Source organism: Penaeus vannamei, chromosome 12, assembly GCF_042767895.1.
Source record: "Penaeus vannamei isolate JL-2024 chromosome 12, ASM4276789v1, whole genome shotgun sequence".
NCBI classification, from domain to species: Eukaryota; Metazoa; Arthropoda; class Malacostraca; order Decapoda; family Penaeidae; genus Penaeus; species Penaeus vannamei.
Window position 1 is genome coordinate 42,570,459 of NC_091560.1, and position 22,500 is coordinate 42,592,958.

The 22,500-nt window shown below is 36.7% G+C and overlaps 3 non-coding genes across 3 annotated transcripts; 1 reads left to right on the forward strand and 2 right to left on the reverse strand.

The window, feature by feature from the left end:
- Positions 1-13,170: 13,170 nt before the first annotated feature.
- On the reverse strand, positions 13,171-13,243 carry TRNAR-ACG (transfer RNA arginine (anticodon ACG)). The gene has a single exon. It is a non-coding gene; the product is annotated as a tRNA-Arg (tRNA).
- A 3,935-nt stretch (positions 13,244-17,178) lies between these two features.
- On the forward strand, positions 17,179-17,251 carry TRNAV-AAC (transfer RNA valine (anticodon AAC)). Its single transcript has one exon. It is a non-coding gene; the product is annotated as a tRNA-Val (tRNA).
- Positions 17,252-18,934: 1,683 nt separating this feature from the next.
- Positions 18,935-19,007, reverse strand: TRNAR-ACG (transfer RNA arginine (anticodon ACG)). Its single transcript has one exon. It is a non-coding gene; the product is annotated as a tRNA-Arg (tRNA).
- Between the last annotated feature and the right edge of the window lie 3,493 nt (positions 19,008-22,500).

Sequence of the window (22,500 nt, forward strand, 5' to 3'; positions counted from 1 at the left end):
GAAGGTCGTGGTTCGCGTGTTTCGAGATAGTTACGTATGCCTCTGTTTTAAAGATGTTTTACCCCCTTCCCATGTTTTTTTTTTCTTTTTTTTTATATAATTCGAGGTGTTATTTACCTGGCTTTGTGATCGAGCCTCGTGTTATGTGTTAGAACTCTTTCCTTAAACAATCCTCTGTTTCTCCATCAAAGACTTCTAAATACACTGTCTACCGTAAGCTAAAATCGACCTTCTGGACTACACGGGAATTACGACTTAATAACATATAGTTTATCAGATGGCTATCATTCCCTCTTCTTTCCCTGTGTAATCACCATAAAATATCCACATCCACATGGTACCGCTTTTAGGTCTTATCACAAATACAGTAGTTTCCCCTTCATGTATCTTTCATTAACAATCTAAAACAAAATAAAGATAAAATTTAAAAAATACAATAATCATTATCTGAAAAAAATAATTCTAAAAAATATGATAAGCTATGTGATTCCTTAACAATTTAAAACAAAATAATACATAAGATGAAAAAATACAATAATCATTATCTGAAAAAATCATAAAAAAGAAATTTGATAAGCTATGTGAAAGAGACATTTGTTCTTTCCCTTTGTCGGCTTCTCTGCCATGACAGATGATAAGATGACAATGCTGTCATGTGCCAACCATTGTGAGGTATAAATGGCCCTTGAAAATATGCCAGCGGTGTGTGTGTGTGTCTGACTCCTTATCTGTATTCGTGTGAACCTCGACTATGACTACTTAGAACTCAATATACACTTTTTTTATTTGATGTTTATGTGAGATACTAGTTGTCTTTGTGAGTCTCCAGAAGGCCGGTGAGTTTATGAGTATAGTGTGTTTTGTAGAAAAGGTATGAATGAGACTGGATATCTTCACAATACAAGAGATGTATTTGACCGGTTTCGATTACGTCTTCATCAGAAATACATGTATTTCTGATGAAGACGTAATCGAAACCGGTCAAATACATCTCTTGTATTGTGAAGATATCCAGTCTCATTCATACCTTTTCTACATTTGTCAACATGGATACGTTTCATATAATGTGTTTGTTGTTTTAATGTGTATTATTATTTTCGCTGTTTCAACGCTTAGTTATCTACGTAACATCAATGTGTGTTACATACATCAATACATAAATGATACATTTAAGTACACACACTGACATAGAGACAGAGAGAGAGAGAGAGAGTGAGAGAGAGAGAGAGAGAGAGAGAGAGAGAGAGAGAGAGAGAGAGAGAGAGAGAGAGAGAGAGAGACGCACACACACACGCACACGCACACGCACACACACACACACACGCACACGCACAACACCACACACAGATACACACACACACACACACACGCACACAGACACACACACACACACACACACACATACACAGAAAGAGAGACAGATAAATAGATAGAGAGAGAGAGAGAAACAGAGAGCTTATGTATGATGGATAGCAATTATCCGAATGCGATTATCTGCGGCTAAACCTTCCGTTTCTTTAATGAATCCACCGGCCTATGGATCTCGGGAGCGACATACCTGAGGATTTACCTTGAGGACTTAATTAGTGAGAGACCTAAAATCTCTTTTTTTCTTATTTATTAACTAGATAACAGTTTTCTCTCTGGATGTTAGGATTTTATTGATAAGCTGGGATTATCTTCGTTATTAGGCGGTGTAATGGGATTTACAGTCAGGCATTTTCTGTGACATTTCCTGCAAGTTATGGTCGCTAGAATTAATAAATAAATAAATAAATAAATGGATTTAGGACGTAGTAGATTTGTGAACTAAATTTTTCAAAGTTACTCGGTCTTATTGATCTTGATGTGTATTTTAACTCAAATGAGATTATCATTATCATTATTTGTGTTATTATTATTATTATTATTATTATTATTATTATTATTATTATTATTATTATTATTATTATCGTTATTATTGTTATCATGACCGTTATCATTGTTATCATTACAATTATCATTATCACCATTTCTATTATCATTATCATCATTACCTTTATCATTGTTATTATAATTGCCGTTATCATTGTTATTATCATTACCGGTATCATTGTTATCATCATTACAATTATCATCATCACCATTTCTATCATTAGCATTGCTATTATCATTAATATTATCATTATCATTATCATCATCCGTACCACTAACATTCCATCATCTCCACTATCATCACTTTACATTATTCGATTACGCAAAATCATCATTTAGTTCATGGCCCTCATACGCACACTCACTCACTTATTAACCCTGGCACTATCTCTCATATTTCGCCAGGTTAAAGAGCCTAAGGACAGACCATCGAATGACGTGGAATTGGCACTGTCTGCGCGAGGGTTGTGAAATCCGGGGTAAGGGAAGTCACAGGCTCGAACCGTGGCCCTGAATGAGGCTCCGAAGCACGGATTTGTGTGTGTTGGGTTTCATTTATTCTCGAGACGGGATTCGGAACGTGTCTCGGCACATTTTTTTTTTTTTTTTTTTTTTTTTTTTTTTTTGTGTGTGAATGGCAGGATGGGCAATTCATACTAGATTGATGGTTACGTTGTCTAAGGAGGTTCTAAATCCTTTTGAGAAATTTGTACGGAAAAAAAATCAGTAAATTCTTCAAAGAAACTAAGTATATTAGAATAACATCCACGTCAATGGCGGTTCTAAACCCCTTTGAGAATTCGTACAATCAGTAAATTCTTCAAAGAAACAAAGTATATTAGATTAACACCCACGTTAGTTGGTGGTTCTTAAATCCCTTTGAAAATTCTTACAAAAAATCAGTAAATTCTCCAAAAAAGTTAAGCAATATGCTAGATTCATGCTTGCGTTATCTGGTCTTCTAAATCCCGATTTGGAATTTGTATGAGAATTTATACAAGAAAAATAAATAAATTCACCAGACAGCTTCATAGAGCCTGACTTACCTTACGAGAATTGGAAAAAAAAATCAATAAATTCTCCAGAGAGCTTCATAGAGCCTGACTGACTCACTTTACGAGAATTGGAAAAAAAAATCAATAAATTCTCCAGAGAGTTTCATAAATCCAGAAATATCTTACGCAACTGGGAATTAACTGAAGACGAGACAGTCCATTTTGCTTTCGACTTCAAGCAGAAACACGATATCAAGTCTGCACGCGATAGCATCAAATACGTCACGTGATCGACGCATTTGAAAAGGGAGAAGAAAAAGAAGAAAGAAAATGATAAAAAGAAAAAGAAAATGTCTGTTTCGGAATCCTGATACGGTGATTGGAAATTCGAATCACGGGATTTTGAATGGGAATTTATAGAAAAGATTGTACGAATAAAATGAATAAAAAATGGTATCTTATATCCAAATGTGTATATTTGGTATTATCTAATGATGATTATTGTGTTACAGTATTATAATTCAGTTTATTTATCTACTTTGAATCATAACTTTCAAGATGATTGTAAGATAAACATTCATAGAACTTTTCCTGAGCGAACTGTGTATGTTAAAAGATAAAAAAAAACAGGTCACAGGTCACAGGTTGCAGGTCACTCGGTTCAGACGCAACAGTAGGTCACGAACGAGGTCCTTCGTGTTGCCATGGCCAGAAGAAGGGGGGGGGAGGGGGAGGGGGGGGGGCTGTGTTACTCATTCGTCACGCGATGACTTTTCATGTTGACATTCTTTCTTAATTTTTTTTTTTTTTTTTTTTTTTTTTTTTTTGGTCGATAGATTGGTGTTAAGGTCATGTTTCTTCCCCTTGAGATTCTTCTGTTCTCTCCGTTAAAAAAAAATAGTTTTGATTCTTTCCTTGACAATGTTTTGTAGATGTGTATCTCTGTCTATCTATTAAAAAAGAAAAAGAAAGAAAAAAAAAAGGTATGGATATAAAAATCGAGTATTTTGTTCAGGAGACACACATATCCACCCAACCACGCACCCGCACACACGCACGCACACACACGCACGCACCCACGCAAACACACACCCACGCAAACACACACACACACATACACACACACACACACACACACACACACGCTGACCCACCCAATCACACACGCACACACGCACGCTCACCCACGCAAATACACACACACACAAACGCTCACACACTCACCCAACCACACACACACACACACCCACACACGCCCACCCACCCAATCACACACCCACACACATGTACACACACATACACACACTTATATAAACCACAAAACATCACACTCTCACAAACTGAAGTGTTGTGCAGACACACCGACTCCTTTGATCAGTTCATGACGCTGAATAATGGGTCAAAGGTTATCATTTTGTTATCAGAGTCACATGATAACACACCATGAACTCTCACACTCAGTATGAGACAGCACTGACAAAATTATAAGCTTATTAATTCACAAACTTGTGATGTATCGTAATTGTGCTATGAGCGTCATTTTATTATCATAGAATATGGAGATAAGAATAATGGATTAAGAGTGATTGTTCTCTTGATAGTAGAGTGTCGTATCTATATCAATCTACATGTACTAAGGAGAATATACACAATCTTTGCGGAAATGGGCGTGGTATTACTGATAAAATTGGTAAATTGTTTTTCTAGCTCTTATAAAACGAGGTAGAAAACTCTATAACAGTCTCTTTCTGCAAAATGCTCGAGAAAATATCAACTAAGGCATTTCCGGTCTATCTAGTTAAAAATTCCATTAGGTTAAATGTCATATTAGGTTAGGGAATGATTGGATTACAGAAAATCTAATTTTGTACTGGTTGCAAAAGTTTTCAAATCATATACATACATGCTTACACACACACACACACACACACACACACAAACATATACATACACACACACACACACACACACACACACAAACACATACACAAATACACACACATAGGCAATAGTGCAAACATTCTTATTATTAATAACTGCTAAACCGTATTCGTGTTGACAAAACGTAGAAAGGTATGAAAGAGGATGATTATCTTCACAATACAAGAGATGTATTTGACCGGTTTCGAATATATCATGTATTTCTGACGAAGATACATTCGAAACCGGCCAAATACATCACTTGTATTGTGTAAATGTTAATTCTCATTCATACCTTTCTACAATAACAACTGTTCTTGGGGGAATGGTCGAAATTTGCTCTCTGAATCGTGCATAAACACGAATCAAAGCACCCGCTCTATATGTTTTCTTATAGGAGAAAAACTGATTACTTTTTTTTATGCATAGCCAAATCGAATTCCTGAAAAATTCCCATTTCTGTTTTGTATCCAAGCTCAAGGAGTCTAAGCAAACCCAGCGGATTCGAGGAAATCACCACAGTTGTCCAAATGTCTAACCAATGTGTGGACAACTTACCATCATACAACAGAAAGAGCGGAATACACAAGCAAAAACTCAAAGTCAACTGTTTTGACTGGAAGGAACACGCACCTAACCTCCCGTGAAAGATCGGTTAGTTTACTGGTTTTGGTGGAAAGGACAGAGCAAAAACTTTCAAACAGACGCTACCTGCATAGGCTACCACAATAACGATTAAAACGATAATATAGAAACAACTCTCGTTAAGATATTTTAGATATACATAAAACAGAGTTAATCATATAAGCCTATTGTTTGTTTTATTTGTTCTAGCGATGTTCGTATCACATCCTATACTCTTCGCATGTTCTCAAACTCACAACAAAACCAGGTTCAGTATTGACATACGTCAAGGTTTCTAGCCATATTCCTTTTTCTGTATTTGAGTTTCCAGTTGCTAAATAATTGGGGCTAATATGTCAAACTAAATTCAAATGCCGTTGAGAGCGACCGTGGCGCCGTTGTGATACATACGTCAACAAAAGAAACCATTTGGGTAGTCGTAGACAAAACATTTTGTATGCACGAGGAAACAGCGTACAGAATCCTTTCGCTATTCGAAGTGTGTTTGTGTTGATTTTAATGCGACTTATACTAACGATAAAGTTTATGCCTAAGGTGCACGTATACCCACTCACACAAACAGTTGCCGTTGGTGGGTTGCTTATTTGAAAAAGGAATTAATACATATCCAATTTTTTTTTTTTTTTTTTTGTATGTACCACCCGTAAAATATGTACTGATACAGCATACAATAAAGGAGAAATGAAAATAATGAACAATAAATGAATAAATTAATGCACCATACAAACGATGCCAAAGCACTACGCAAGGAACAAAAAAAAAATAAATAAATAAAATAAAAATAAATAAATAAATAAATAAATAAATATACAGGAAATGCTCTCAATTTCTTCACTATTCCTCCCACTCTACACTTTGTTAAAGATCAAACAGTCCACAACTTTCTTCATAATTTCCTGTTTGTGAAGTCACTACAATCGGTTATTTTACTTAATTACTTATTTTTTCACGGGTAACGATAAAATATATCCAATTATATTATTAGGTCCTTACCTTCATAATTAGTGTAAATGGTGAAATAATCTTATTCAAAATCATACTCCCATAAATAAGAAATTATAATTATGTATTTAATTGGTGTTTTTTAAAAAGCGATAACTAGCAATTGTTATGAAACTTCCATATATAAGTGACGATTTTTTAGTAAGAAATCCTAACTAATTGGACAGTTGTGTCAATTTAAACATAAGAAACTTGATTGATGAAAACATGATTAAATCTTGCGACACTTCCATTGGTGTGCGAATTTATCGTAATTTCCCGAAAGACCGTTTACAGAAAAAAAATAATAATCAAAAATACATTTATTGTTTATAAATAGACAATATCCTTATTTCTCAATGTAATACCGAATTTCAAAAAAAGAATAAAATGGAAAATGGCGATAGTGCGTTACTGTTATTTCCGAAAGACCGTTTACAGGAAAATGAAAAAGAACAAAATCAATCAAAAATAAAGTTATTGTTTAGAAATAGATAAATATCCTCATTTCTCTTTGTTGAACCGAATATCAACAAGAATAAAATGGAAAATGGCGATAGTGCGAATAAGATCAGCTTCATAAAATGTATCGAAACGCTCGACTAGAAAAAAATACTGAAACAAAAAAGCCTCGAAGCATTCAGTCTCGAAATAACATTCGTAGTGAGAGTGAGTAATCTTTCCTCGGCGGTTGTGTTTGTGCTTTCATAAATTTCGCTTTCCCCCCCAAAAGAACTAAAAGAGTATTGCCACTAAACCTTGGAAAGTGAAGAATGAAGAGCGACGAAGCATGTCGTAATGAAGAAAAAAAAAAACATCAAAGTTTCTGAACGGGAAAAGTGAAACGCCATGTTAAAAGTGTTTGTTTACACATTTCCGTAGAAGTTACTGAGACCGACGCACGTAGATAGACATAAATGAACACCGCCATCTTATAGAGCGGAAGAAAGAGAGTGGGATAGAACATAGTTTAAGCTGCAGCGGCCTTATAGTCACCGCTGAATGACGAAAAGGTAACAGTCTGCAGTGTAGACGTACTATGATAGGGCCAATTGAAGATATTCATGTTTAAGATAAAAAGCTGCAGTCGTCGGTACGTCAAAGAATCCGTAGATGTAGATTGTAGACTGTACTACTAATCTGCAGACACGAATGGTGAACCGACAAAGAAAAAGAAATCTAGGAAAACACAACCCACAACCTACTTCAGCGTTCTAGCCTCAGCCAAAAACTTTGTCTTTGGCTTTTAATTCGCCGTTCATACCGAGGAGAAGACAGTGTTTCCCCGGGGGCTGTTTGGGGGTGAGTGGGGTGGGGGGGTGGGGGGGTGGCAGAACTCTCCGTAAACACCCAGTCACGGCAACTAATTGGAAAGTAAATTGGGGGGATTATTTAAAAATTAAACCTAACGACAGAAGTAAAGAATCTGAGGATACCAAGTAGTAGAACACCTCATTCTACGAAAGTTTTCTTCTTTACCACATTCTTCGCAAATTGATAATAACGGTATTAGGGAGGGTATAAAATCCACGATTTCCTTAAAAGTCCTTAAAAGCGACGGAAAATCGGACTGTTTTCTGGCGGATAACGTATGCGAGGGAAATCCAATGAACCAATTAATTTCGTGCGTAAATATCCACCTTAACAGAACCAATCGGATATGAAACAGATCATCACGTGACATAAAAGTAGCTAGGCCTAGGCAGTTGAAATTCAAAATCGGTTCCATCATTTCTAGGCAGTGTGCAGATTGGGAGGATAACTACTTCATCTACCCAAGTTTATTCTACCTGGGAAATCATGGTGCACTGTCAGTGGAAGCACAGTACCCGAACTTACAGACAGAGAAGACGAAACTCCTGGAAAATGGCCCTGAAAAAAACAAAAACAATATGGCATTACCGTTAGCGCCTACAGACAAACACGTATCCCCGGAACTGAACTAATTATTCTCAAATATAAGGAGTGAAGTGGTGTGTTGAAGTGTTCAGTGCATGGCTACCCTTCCAGAGAAGAAAGTTGCAAGTAGACCAAGTGAAAGGTCGCGTTTTTTTTTGCCTTTTACAATAGACTAAACCATTGTTTTTGGAGGGGAAGGAACCGTAACTATAGCCAGTCAACAATTCACTAAGGGAAGCAGAGCATAGCGGGGAAACATTCACGTCACGGAAGGTAAGTGAAATGAACTTAAGTTGTTCAAGTAAGTGAGTAATTTACGATTTGATTGAAAGAATTACATTATTTTGCAGATTATATCCTTTGAATACGTCGATAAGTGACCGCGGGAAGTAATCTTAGGGTGTTCGAATGAATCTACATGACAGTTCTTCCTTCTCAGTTTTCTTCTCCTTCTACTCTTTCTTCTTCATCTTCACTTCCTCCTCCTCCTCCTCTTTACTCCCTCCTCCTCCTCTTCCTCACTTTTCTTTACTCCCTCCTCCTCCTCTTCCTCACTTTTCTTTACTCCCTCCTCCTCCTCTTCCTCACTTTTCTTTACTCCCTCCTCCTCCTCTTCCTCACTTTTCTTTACTCTTCCTCCACCTGCTCCTCCTCTTTACTCTTCCTTCCTCCACCTCCTCCTCTTCTTTACTCTTCCTTCCTCCACCTCCTCCTCTTCTTTACTCTTCCTTCCTCCACCTCCTCTTTACTCTTCCTTCTTCCACCTCCTCTTTACTCTTCCTTCTTCCACCTCCTCCTCCTCCTCCTCTTTACTCTTCCTCCCTCCACCTCCTCCTCATTCTCTTTGTCTTTCTCCTTCTCTTCCTCTTTCTCTTCCCCTTCCCCTCCTCATTCTCTTCCGTTTCTCCTTCTCCTCCTCCCCTTCATCTTCCTTCCCCCTCCGCCTCCTCATTCTTTTTGTCTTTTTCCTTCTCTTCCTCTTACTCCTGCTCCTACTCCTTTCCATCCTACGCATCCGCCTCCTCTTCCTCTTCTTTTTCTTCCTCCTCCTCCTCCTCTTCCCTCTCACTACCAGCATCACAATTATCATCATCATTACCACCACGACCACCACATCATCATCATCGTCATTACACTACCACCACCATCATCATCACTATCATTACCGTCATCATCATCATCATGACCACAAACACCATGAAAATTATCACAATTATTATCATTACCACCACCATCATCATCACAGTTATCATCATCATTATCACTATCACACTACCATCATCATGATCATCATCATTATCACCACCATCATTTGAAAAAGAAAATCAGATATAGGTCATTACTGGCCATGTAAATATTCAGTGGAAACAGGTTAGATAATCTGTAAATTTACTTAGTCTCCTTTCGCTGTCTCTTTCGCCCTACAATCGTCTTCCTTCTGTTTTCCTTCCTCTTCTCTCTCTGGTTTCTCTCTCTCTCTCTCTCTCTCTCTCTCTCTCTCTCTCTCTCTCTCTCTCTCTCTCTCTCTCTCTCTCTCTCTCTCTCTCTCTCTCTCTCTCTCTCACTAACTCATTCTCTCTTATCAAGGACCTCTGCTGGCTCTAATATACACGTCAAATGATCAGGCGTCCCTCTGTCGAGCCTAAGATTCCTTCCAAAGTGAATCTAAAAGGAATCATTCTTACATGAGATCGATTTACAGTGACCACGAACGAGGTCGATTGATCTGTTATTGGGTGTGTTTCTCGGTCCATTGTGTGTGTGTGATTCTCTCTCGTGGGTTTTTGGTGGTGTTATTTATTTCTTGTGATGGTTTCTGAAGGGATTTTCTTGTTTTTTATTTATTTATTATTTAGGGATTTTGTGAAGTGTGTCATGAAGGTGTGAGTGATTTGGTTATGGCTGTGGATTTTTTTTTTTTTTTTTTTTTTTTTTTAATGAAGATTGGATATAAATGCTGGTGTATAGATGCCATGCCATAGATTTTAACGATGTTGATTCTAAACCAGCACGGCGGGTCAAGAACAGATCTGTTTTCACGGAGATGTAAAAAAAAATGGAGAAAAATATGTGCTCTGAATCAGAGGGTTTGCATCCGATCTGACGTTTACATTTAGTCACCTCAAGGCGGATCGGCGTTCTTCACACATCACGTTCTTGGTCGAAGTCACGCACGGCACATCCGCCTCTTCATTAGTTTGGGAATTATGGGAAAGTCTCGGCACGTCTCCTGTTCGAAACAAGGCTTTAATTAATCCAACAGAGGAAATAATAAAAAGGACCTTTGCCACGTCATTTCAAGGGGAAACTGTGTCATTGTTTGATTCTGGAAAGAAAAAAAATGTTTTAGTTTCCTACCGCCATTATAATTAATCTGCAAAATATACATTATGGACACTGACGGAGTTATGCTTGTGTGTACTTGCTTCTCTAAGGCTCAGATTTAGGCATTTTGTATCACATACCAATAGAATTTCCTTGTTCCGCTGAATGAGAGATATATATGGTCATACATAATATCATGTAAGATGTCTCAACGCTCACAGAATCCTTATAAGTCAGAGCACAGACGGCTTCTTTGATTGGTGTTCTAAAGGTTTCTTTGCACAAGTATTCTGTTGTCAGGCTGCAGGCTGAGGGGAAAGTATAGGTACTGAATTTACCTTGTAGGAGGAGGTGCAGAACAAACGTTGGAAATGGTATTAGTATTTAAAAACTTTACTTGGGAACGTATGATAAGGTTTATAGCTGAGAGGAAGTAAGGAATGGAACCGCGTAAATGAGGATATACGAATGTGTTTTAGATGGAGGCGAAAGTGCACTTGACAAGTTGACAGTGCCAAGTTGACAGAATGGTGGTGGTGATCATTTGATATTAGACAGGTTGAGGATAATAATGTCACTCAGACATATTGCACTTAGGTCAGTAATCACCATCCACTCAGTGCATCTTCGTATTTGTAATACCTGAAGCTTCTAGAATGGAGAAAGTTGCACAAGAATTGTTGTGATTGCTGCGAGTTGATAAAAAATTAAAGAAAAATACGAATGTTTTGATGATTGACTAATGACTGTATTCTCAAAAGATCTGAGATACACCGAGATCATGCTGCCGTAGCACACAATAAGATAAACTTATTTTCATGAATTTGTGAGGATGTGAAAACCTGCAAAATTCCGACTTGTCTATGTTTTAGCATACTCTTTTGGTGATTAAACACTTTTTTATGTCGATCACGAATACGTAAGAATGACACTAAAGCCAAATTTGGTGAAACGTCTTTCACAGTTGTAACTCACGTACATTGTATTAACATCAAAATGCGTATCATTTCTAAAGCTTGCTGCTTCAGAGGTAATTTCCGTTTTTTTCCAAGTATTTGAAATTAGGTGTGTGCAATTTTGTTTGGAGGATATTCCGAGACATTCATACCATTAAAGAAATAAGAATGACACAAACTTGTCTATTTCCTTTACATTCTCTTTGTGTGTGTGTGTGTGTGTGTGTGTGTGTGTGTGTGTGTGTGTGTGTGTGTGTGTGTGTGTGTGTGTGTGTGTGTGTGTGTGTGTGTGCAAATTCCCCAACAGTAATACCAGCAACAACGGGCGTCTTTCCAGGGATCCACATCAGGTCTCGGAACATTATCTTTGAAGGAAGAAGCAATGTTACCCTTATGGTACGAGAGTTTGTGTGGCGCAGTTAGAAAGGGACGCGTATAAATGCATATTCTCTTGTATAGAACATATACATACATACATACATAAATACACACACAGATACACACACATACATACATACATACATACATACATACATACATACATACATACATACATACACACATACATACACACACACACACACATACACATACATATACACACGTACATATACACACATACGTATACACACATACGTATACACACATACATATACACACATACGTATACACACATACATATACACACATATACACACACACATACACACACATACACATACACACATACATATACACACATACACACACACACACACACACACTCACATATACACACTCACATATACACACTCACATACACACACGCACACACATACACATATACATACACACACACATACATACACAGTGCGTGTATCTGTATATATTTGTTTATTTGTTTGACTTGTTTAATTAATTATGCATTTATCCATTTATATCTGTATACATGTATGGTTGTGTTCTTGTGTGTGGGCTTGTGCATGTATGTGTTTGTTTGTATGTATGCATGTACGTTTAAGTGTCACTGTATGTGCGCGCACACGCATGTATGCATGTGCATGTATTCGGGTATATGTGATATATTATATGTATCATGTTATATTGTATCATGGATTCCATAATATACCATATTATATATATATATATATATATATATATATATATATATATATATATATATATATATATATATAAAATACATACATACATACATACACACACACACACCATATGTTGTGATGTGACGTGAGGCCAAGCGATGTGATTTTTATGTGTGTATATTATGCATAATGTATGGTTAAAGCATACATAGAATCACACATCGTACAACTGATAGTATTTCTATGTAGACGTGATCTATATTCGATTCGTACTCGCTTCTCGCAGTACAAACTTTAGCACATGAAGCCCTCCAAATAGTCGCTCTTGTTGTATATCCTTTAGCACACGAAGTATGCTTGGTTAAGTGACAAGCGAAATGGGTGGACTAATGCAAAAATCAGTATATCATGGTGAAAGTCTTGAGAGGGTAAAGAGAGAGGAAAATTTGATTGCGACCTTGCCAGGATTCGAACCTGGAATCTTCTGATCCGTAGTCAGACGCGTTATCCGTTGCGCCACAAGGCCATGTCTCTCTTCTTGATACGTGTGTATGAAATCCACACTTGCATGTATACACATGCAAAATTACACACACACACACACACACACACATACATGCACAGACACACACATGCACATACACACACATGCACATACACACATGCACATACACACACATGCACATACACACACATGCACATGCACATACACACACATGCACATACACACACATGCACATACACACACACACACACACACACACACACACACACACACACACACACACACACACACACACACACACACACACACACACACACACACACGAAAACGCAATGATACACACATGCGGGCAGACACACACAAGCACGTACACGCAGCTGCACACGCGGAAACATACAAAGTGCTCACGGACGGATACACGTGTACACAGGCACACTCACTTTAGCGCTAAATCTTTATTAATTTTATTTATTTATTTAATAATTATTTATTTTTATTTATTTATGTATTTAATGATTAATTTGATTTAATTTAATTTAATTTAATTATTTAATGGTTTATTTATTTAATGATTACACACCGACATCCCAACGCACAAAACTGCACGTGAAATACCTTATATTAACAATTGCAGAGAGGCAGTAAGTATATAATTTCAATTATGAAAGTAAGTTTATTTTGCCAAGCTGCAAAACTTGCAAAACCAAGAAGGATTCGCTATATCTATTAGCGTTATTGTGTGTGTGTGTGTATATATATATATATATATATATATATATATATATATATATATAGTGTGTGTATGTGTGTGTGTGTGTGTATGTGTGTGTGTGTATGTGTGTGTGTGTGTGTGTGTGTGTGTGTGTGTGTGTGTGTGTGTGTGTGTGTGTGTGTGTGTATATACACTATACAGAAAACAGTGACAGTCCGGTGAAAATAATTTTAAATAATTTCATTAGTATAGTGCGTTTTGTAAACTGAAAACCATAAAGATAAAGTAAATATCTATATATCAATCTCTTAATGTTTGCATATTATGACGTCTTTGATTAAAAAAGTTCTTTAGTTAAAGAATCGCTCTATTGCATTTGGTGAACTGAAAAGCCTCGATGAACAGAATAGAACCGTTGTTCAGGGATCTGCAGATGCCGTGGTAAACAGCATCAACACATCAGTGAACACAGCAGGTTTTGTTGGGACAGTTAATTAAAAGCTGATGAAGATGCTGATAGTTTGACCTTTGAACTATTCTCTGCCCTGCTGTGTATAATTGTAAAATCTGTTTGTGATTTTTTTTTTTTTTTTTTTTTTTCAATTTAGGATGCAAGAATTTTTATTTTTTTCCTACAAAGTGAAGAATCTTAACCCTGGTTGTAAGGAATACGGCTAAATGGATAGATTTGTATAAGGAAATATTTGATAACGTTACCAGCAGGATTATGACGTAAATAAGTAAGAGGAAAATGGTGACTTTTCAGAATATGTAGTTTTGGAACATACAATTGAATTTGTGTAGATATTATTTTTGTAAAAGAAAACAGTAATGACATTTGAGCACGCAACGTAGCCTGGCAAGAGAAGAAATTCATTTTAAACAGTTACTCTGCAAATTCCTCCATTTTCTTTAATAACGGCAGCTGCTTCGTCCCAAACAGGCGAAAAAACTCTCTCTCCACTGAATTTCTTTTTTAGTCTCTTACAATTACGTGCTCTATGAAATGCAGGAGTATGTGCCTCCATTATGCAACACGTTTTGGTAAGTTTGACTGCAACATTCAACGAAAGCAGTTATGCAGCTTGATTTTTTTTTTCCTGTTTGGGGTCGATAATATAGGTAACTTTTCGGAGTATGTTTCCCAGATTGAGCTTTATGTAAGGTGTTCGGATTTCCCCGGGTGCTTGGCGGAAATCTGCATCTTTTAGGGGAAATTCCCAGGTGTGATGGTGGGTCTTGATTCAAGTATTGCTTGATACATTGCACAGGCTATGTTTTGTTGTTGTTATTATTAGTATTAGTATTAGTATTCTTGTTATGATGATGATGATGATTATTAATGTTGTTGTTGTTATTATTATTATTATTATTATTATTATTATTATTATTATTATTATTATTATTATTGTTGCATTGTTGTTGTTATTATTATTATTATAATTATAAGGTGGTAATGAAGATGAGGATGAGAGAGAAAATTAAGATGAGAACAAGGGTGAAGTTGAAGGTGAAGGTGATGATGGTGATAGTGAAAATGAAGGCAAACTTTTATTAGGACGAGGGTGAGGATGAAGATAAAGGTAAATCTGATGATGATGAAGATGAGGACTAGAGTGGAGATGAAGATAAAGATGAGGACTATGAAAATGATGAAGGTGAAGATGACGAAGAAGATGAGAGGGGAAAATGAAGATGAAAACAAAAATCTTAGAGGAGGATGGCGCGAGCATTCACTCTTCCGCCTATATGGTAAGCCTATATGACATCCAGACTCAGTGTTAGCAAATAGGCCTATTGACATTGCATTCGCGTTTTAGGAAAGTATTGAACACTCATTTTTTTTAACGATGCATTTAGCACCTTGAAGGAAGGTCAAATTCACGCAGTGGGTTTGCAATCGATTTGTTTAGGGTGGAAATTACTATATTTCAGTGGTCGAAAATAGGTTTGAAGTACAGACCATAAATAGGTTTGGAATATAATTCTTTCATATGATGCTACCTAAAAAAAAAAAAAAAAAATAGTATAAGAGAAAATAATAATAAATAAAAAGAAGGAATAGATAAAAGCAGAATAGTTACTCATAGCACGTTGTAAATGGGAAATAACATGTAATGCCCCAATGACACAATATTCGATAGTTGGCATACCTGGAGAATTGCGTCTACGAATGAGGTAACGGATGAATTGCAACAATCTTTCATTAGTCACCCCTTAAAAAAAAACAAAAAAACTTTACGCTAACTACCAAGAATACCAACGAGATGGAAGGTCGGGATACTTTCTTGCGCAACTGTAATTTTCCGTTTTTCGTTTTTTTATGGTTTGATTCTGATTCTGATGATTATTATTATTATTATTATTCATTTATTTATTTGTTGTTATTGTTATTATGATTCTTGTTATTGTTATCATTATTATTATTATTATTACATTTCTTCTTTTTATTATTATTATTATCATCATCATCTTCATCTTCATATTTTCCCTTATTCGGATAAAAAGGACTTATCTTAACCTACTCGTATGTATATTTTTCCGCATGGTTATGGAGAGGTTACGGCGAAAAGCACAGTATTTTTTTTCAAAATTTCACCAGCGTTAATTTGATCCACTGAGAGCATAAGCAAAGTCTGTGGTACGAAGAGAAATTCTCCAGATACGAATGAAAGGAGTGAAATGTACTCTGAAATGAACACGAGCTTTGTAAAAGGACAGCCCCCAGCATCCGAAATCGATGATGGCTTGTTTAATTTAGTTATCCCTCCTCGTTCTCGTTTTCTTTGCACCGAATAGTTTCTTCCCTAATATATTTTCTGAATATATACACTCATACGGTCAATTATTCATGGGTTTATTATATCCATTGGTGATATTAAATGGAGGGGAAATAAATACAAACAGGGGTATTAATATTTACCTAAAACTTAAAAAAAAAACCCAAAGGGTTTTAATATATATTGAATATATATATCGAAGCGCTCTAACGTTAACTCCGCCCACCGTCTTGTAGGAATCTTGGTACCAGTTTACGACCGACTTTCACCCCAAGCTACACTCTGCCTCCCCCCTGCAAGTCTCCAATCAGACCAGGGACTTTTCTTTACCATATCCCTTTGCTGTGTTAATATGCTACACCAAGGATCCTCTGTTTTACCTTTCTAAACATCTCTCATTCTCTCCCCTAATTTCACTCTCTTTCTTGATATAAATTGTAGTGTTACTGAGCAGATTGTATACAGTGCTCATGGTGTAGTGGTTATCACATCTGTCTAACACACAGAAGGTCCCAGGTTCGAGCCCTGGTGAGCACAGTGATTTTTAAAAATTATCTTCATGTACAAAGCCTATATACAATTAGTTATTTATTGGCGCATATTGATGTAGGAATTAACGTGATTGATGTTCCTAGGATAACGCCATGTGCTATATTTAAGAAACAGTCACATTATAAGTTCAAATCAAGGGTGTGATTTATGTAATGTGTTATTGATGAGTACAGTATCTTTAAGTACTAGATACGGGAATTTTGGCACTGAGTAATACCAGGAAATAACAATGTCGATATTTCAACCTTTGGTAATGGCAGATTTGATAACTAGAGTTTCCCCAAATGACACAACAAACGTCTACGCACACACATCATGGACATACACACACACTCTCTCTCCCCTTCCCTCTTCCTTCCTCTCCCTCCCTCATCCTTTTCTCTCTTTCTCTCACCATCTCTCCCTTTTTATATCTCTCTCTCACACACGCACACACACATACACACACACACACATACACACACACACACGCACGCACATACACACAAACACACACACTCACACACACACACACACACACACACACACACACACACACACACACACACACACACACACACTCACTCACTCACTCACATGTTAAGTATAATTGCTTGTGCCTATAAAGTATTAGAAATCGAGAAGTGTTCCCTTCAGACTTTGCCAGACACTTGGAAGTAGAACGAGTATGGCTGAGAGGTCACGAGAGACTTGAAAGTAGTCTTAATAACAACTATAGTAATGGTAACAATAATAATAAAGATAATAACAACCTATATTTCAGCTCAGAGTATATATTGAAACAAGAATGTGAGGGTGCAGAGTATACATGAAATGTTATTTATTACAAGCAAAGCAAAACTGCAGGGTAGCAGTAATCTGAGGCGGTTTATTTAAGTGTCCCGTCTATTTTTACCTTTATGTCAGGAGGGACGCCACGGTACCCTACCACAGACAGGACTGGCCGCAGCACAAAGTTCTTTGGTGGGACAACGTTAAGTGAACAACTATTTATGACCTTTTGTAGAGATTAATGTCACTGTAGTGTTACTGCTGTGTATATATTTGGGGCTTATAACACAATTTGTTTGATCTGCCTTCGAGACATTAATTTGATTGAGGTAAGGGTAATAGCTTGTTTCTACGATGGATAGAGAAGGATATAGAGTACAGGAATTCCATAAGAAATTCACAAAGTAAGAGAAAGTAGGGAAATAGAGATTAGTTGGTTGGAACTTTCTCGTCAGTCACCAAACCGAAAACGGCGTGGAACTTTTTGCGAGTAAGGTAAACTATGGTAAAATTAGCACTAGAAAGTCAACCTGATTCAGTGATTGAGTTGTGAATGAAAGTGTGCAAATCCGCTAATTTTTTCCACTGGAATTATGCAAATTTCAAAATATAGCTAAAGTCTCAAATGCAGAGTTGAGAGCTGCCACAGGTAGTAAGATGCATTAGAAAAATTATTGTACGAATTCAGAGTACCATATACTGAGAAGTATTCAGGAACTATTGCCCTCTGCCATTCCACGCACTTTCACAGGGAATAGAATCGTACAGGGACAGGGCAATACCGTATACTTTGTACCCATGAGGCTTCGCATTTTTCAAGGCATGTTAGAAAAAAACAACTGCTATTTCGCATATATTGTAGTTGTAGTTCGTACATACCAATGGTAAAAATAATTCCGACCTTGCCAGGATTCGAACCTGGAATCTTCTGATCCGTAGTCAGACGCGTTATCCGTTGCGCCACAAGGCCTGTGTGGATAATAAACGCAGATGCATTGATACAGTTATTGACTAATATATGATGATGCTATGCATATTTTGTGTATTGCACACACATTCAGTCGTCTGGGATTTTGCAAACACTGATAGCGTTATTAGGCGTAATGTTTTATTACGATGATCATTTATACAGATATTACCATTATTGATGCTGTTACCTATAATAGTGTTATTATTATAATTTTTATATTATTGTTGCTTAGTCAATATTATTAGATTATTCATATTATTGTGATATATTTTCATTCTGAAGATTATTGTTATTCTTATCATGATTTTTATTATCATTATTGTTATTATTTTATCATTATCAGTATCACTGTTATTATCATCATTAGTAGTATTATCATCATTATTATTATTATTGTTATTACAATTATCATCAAGTATATCAAGAAAAAAATCGACGTGAAGGAGATAAAGCAAAAGTTCAAAGCAATAGTTCAACGCAAAAGTTCATAGCAATAGTTCAACGCAAAAGTTCATAGCAATAGTTCAACGCAAAAGTTCGAAGCAAAAGTTCAACGCAAAAGTTCATAGCAATAGTTCAACGCATCAGCTGATGGTATGCAAATCATTCAAAACCGATTAACGACCGCGATGGTTTTGTTCCTATCTCTGGCTCTTTGGAGTTGAGAATCTTAAAGCAGCAGCGATTCTCAGGTCATTGAGGACAAATTTACCTGTATGTATTAATTTATTATTTATCTATGTATTTATTTGTTCCTTGATTCATTTGTTTAACTCTATCTATCTATTTGAAGGTTTGCTTGCTTATTTGTTTGTTTGTACTTATCTGTCTATTTATCTATTCATTTCTTTAATTATTTGCGGATAAACTAACGATTGTAGAAGGGAGGAACAATTGCATACACACGAGGAACCACAGAGGTCATAAGGTCCTACAGGAAGGTCGCCGAGATCTCGAGGGTTGGAGAAACGATGGCGGAACCTTTCGACGCGGCAGGCAAAGGAGGAGGAAGGGAGAGGGAGGGAAAGAGAGAGGGAGAGGGTGAGGGAAAGGAAGAAAAAGAGGGTAGGGAGAGGGAGAGGGAAGGAGGGAGAGGGTAGGCAAAGGGAAAGGCAGAAAGGGAAGGGAAGGCAAATGGAAAGGGAGGGAGTGAGAGGGTAGGCAAAGGGAAAGGCAGAATGGAAAGGGAGGGAGGGAAAGAGAGGGTGAGGCTAAGGGAAAGGGAGTGAGGGAGAGGGAAAGAGAGTGAGGGAGAGGGAAAGAGAGTGAGGGAGAGGGAAAGAGAGTGAGGGAGAGGGAAAGAGAGTAAGGGAGAGGGAAAGAGAGTGAGGGAGAGGGAAAGAGAGTGAGGGAGAGGGAAAGAGAGTGAGGGAGAGGGAAAGAGAGTGAGGGAGAGGGAAAGAGTGAGGGAGAGAGAAAGGGAGTGAGGGAGAGAGAAAGGGAGTGAGGGAGAGAGAAAGGGAGTGAGGGAGAGAGAAAGGGAGTAAGGAAGAGGGAAAGAGAGTGAGGGAGAGAGAAAGGGAGTGAGGGAGAGGAAAAAGGAGAAAGGAAGAGGGAAAGAGACAGAGACATAGACTTATATAGACAAACAGACAGACAAAAAGCGTGAGAGATCCAAGTGCTGGAGAGACAATGTGCACGTCCACAAGAGATCCCTTAAGAGAGGAGAAGACGGGAGGGTAAGCAAATAACAAAGAAACCGGTAGAAAACTGCACCTGGAACGAAATGAAATGAGTGTTATCAATAACAAAGGGAAAGGCAATTTAAGACAACGTCAGAATGAATAGAGGGGAAAAAATCACAAACAATTGAAAAAAAACGAAGACATAAAAAATCTTGAATGCAGTCTAAGAAAACTTACGTAGACGAGAGGTAAATAAACAAAAACAAGAAACACACAAAACCGAAATAGTGAAGCTCACCTGGATAATGAAAAAACAATAGCCTTTGTTGACATTATTTATATAGAGAAAACGGACAGTTATTAGCAGATACTATCTTATTTCTGCGTTTAATACTTATTGCAGAGGGGTAGGGGTGGTGAAGGGACAGTGGGCCCGGGCATCCATATAGGGGGGAGGGAGGCATCTAATCAGATAGGGAACGAAGATGGTGATTTTTTTATTTATATTTTAATCGAATAAAATATTTGTTTTATGTATATATATGTATATACATGTATATGTGTATATATATGTATATGTATATGTATATATGCATAATGTATTTATATTTTTATGAGTATATATATACACATGTACATATATATATATATATATATATATATATATATATATATATATATATATATATATATATATATATATATATTTACACATGCATATATATAAATATATACATATGTATATATACGCTTTTATATACACATGTATATATATGCATATGTAAATATATACATAGGCATATATATGCATATATAAATACATACATGTGCATGTATATATTTATGTAGGGGTTGAAATTTTTCATATATTCAAATTTATCTTATTTTCTTCCAACATAACTATGTAGTTAGTAGCGCTGCCACCATCCAGGTTTTGTTTTGAACAAGGAGGCACACCAGTTGCTTAACCTAACAGTCTTAAGGCTCGTGGGTGTGGGAATCAATTCATTCCTTTGTTAAGTGTATGCCAAATTTTAACGGTCATGGAAACATTTGTAACCCATATTTTGTTCAGTAACTAATTAATGAACAAATGGCATATCTTTCTATAAATCTTAGCAATACACATTTAAAATAAGTAATATTCTCTAATAATTCAATCCATCTCTAAGGTTAATTCTACATATCCTAAATTTTCATCTTAATTAGTAAACATTATAAAAATATACGTGAGACGAAATCGAGACCCTCACACCCAGTCTAACCGCGTTCTTCCCATGGTTTTACCCAGGACATGAATCGATCATTCCCTTCCTTTCATCTCACAATTTTCCTCTCTACACTTCCCTCTAATAAATAATAACCTCTATCCAATCATTGATACCCTCTGGAACTGTTACCTGCGACTACTTCCGTTACTGTACCCACGGACCACTAAAATAATTAAGAGTAACAAATATGTCCCCTAGCAACAAGGCTAATATTATGGCACATGCACCATGGTGGTTGTTCTCGCCTCTTTCAATTCTCCTCTCTGTTCACAGGGGAAAGTCGGGAATCGTCTCAATCATCATAAATCAATGCAGAGAGATTTGACAATTACGCGAATAAACTTATCGAGCACAGCAATCTATTGTACGAGGGTAAAAATATGATTTTTAGTACAAGCTCTCAACTTATCTGTTGGCAAGGGAAGAGTTGGGAATCGTCTGAGGAGAGATCGTTAAAATAACGACCTCATTGCCTTCCCCAAATGAATTGCGAGCGTTTAAACATACAAACCATTTATAAATGATTATTATAATTTACTTGTATTTGTTGTAACTCTAAATTTTGCTATATTAGTATGCCATCAGATTTTTTAAAAG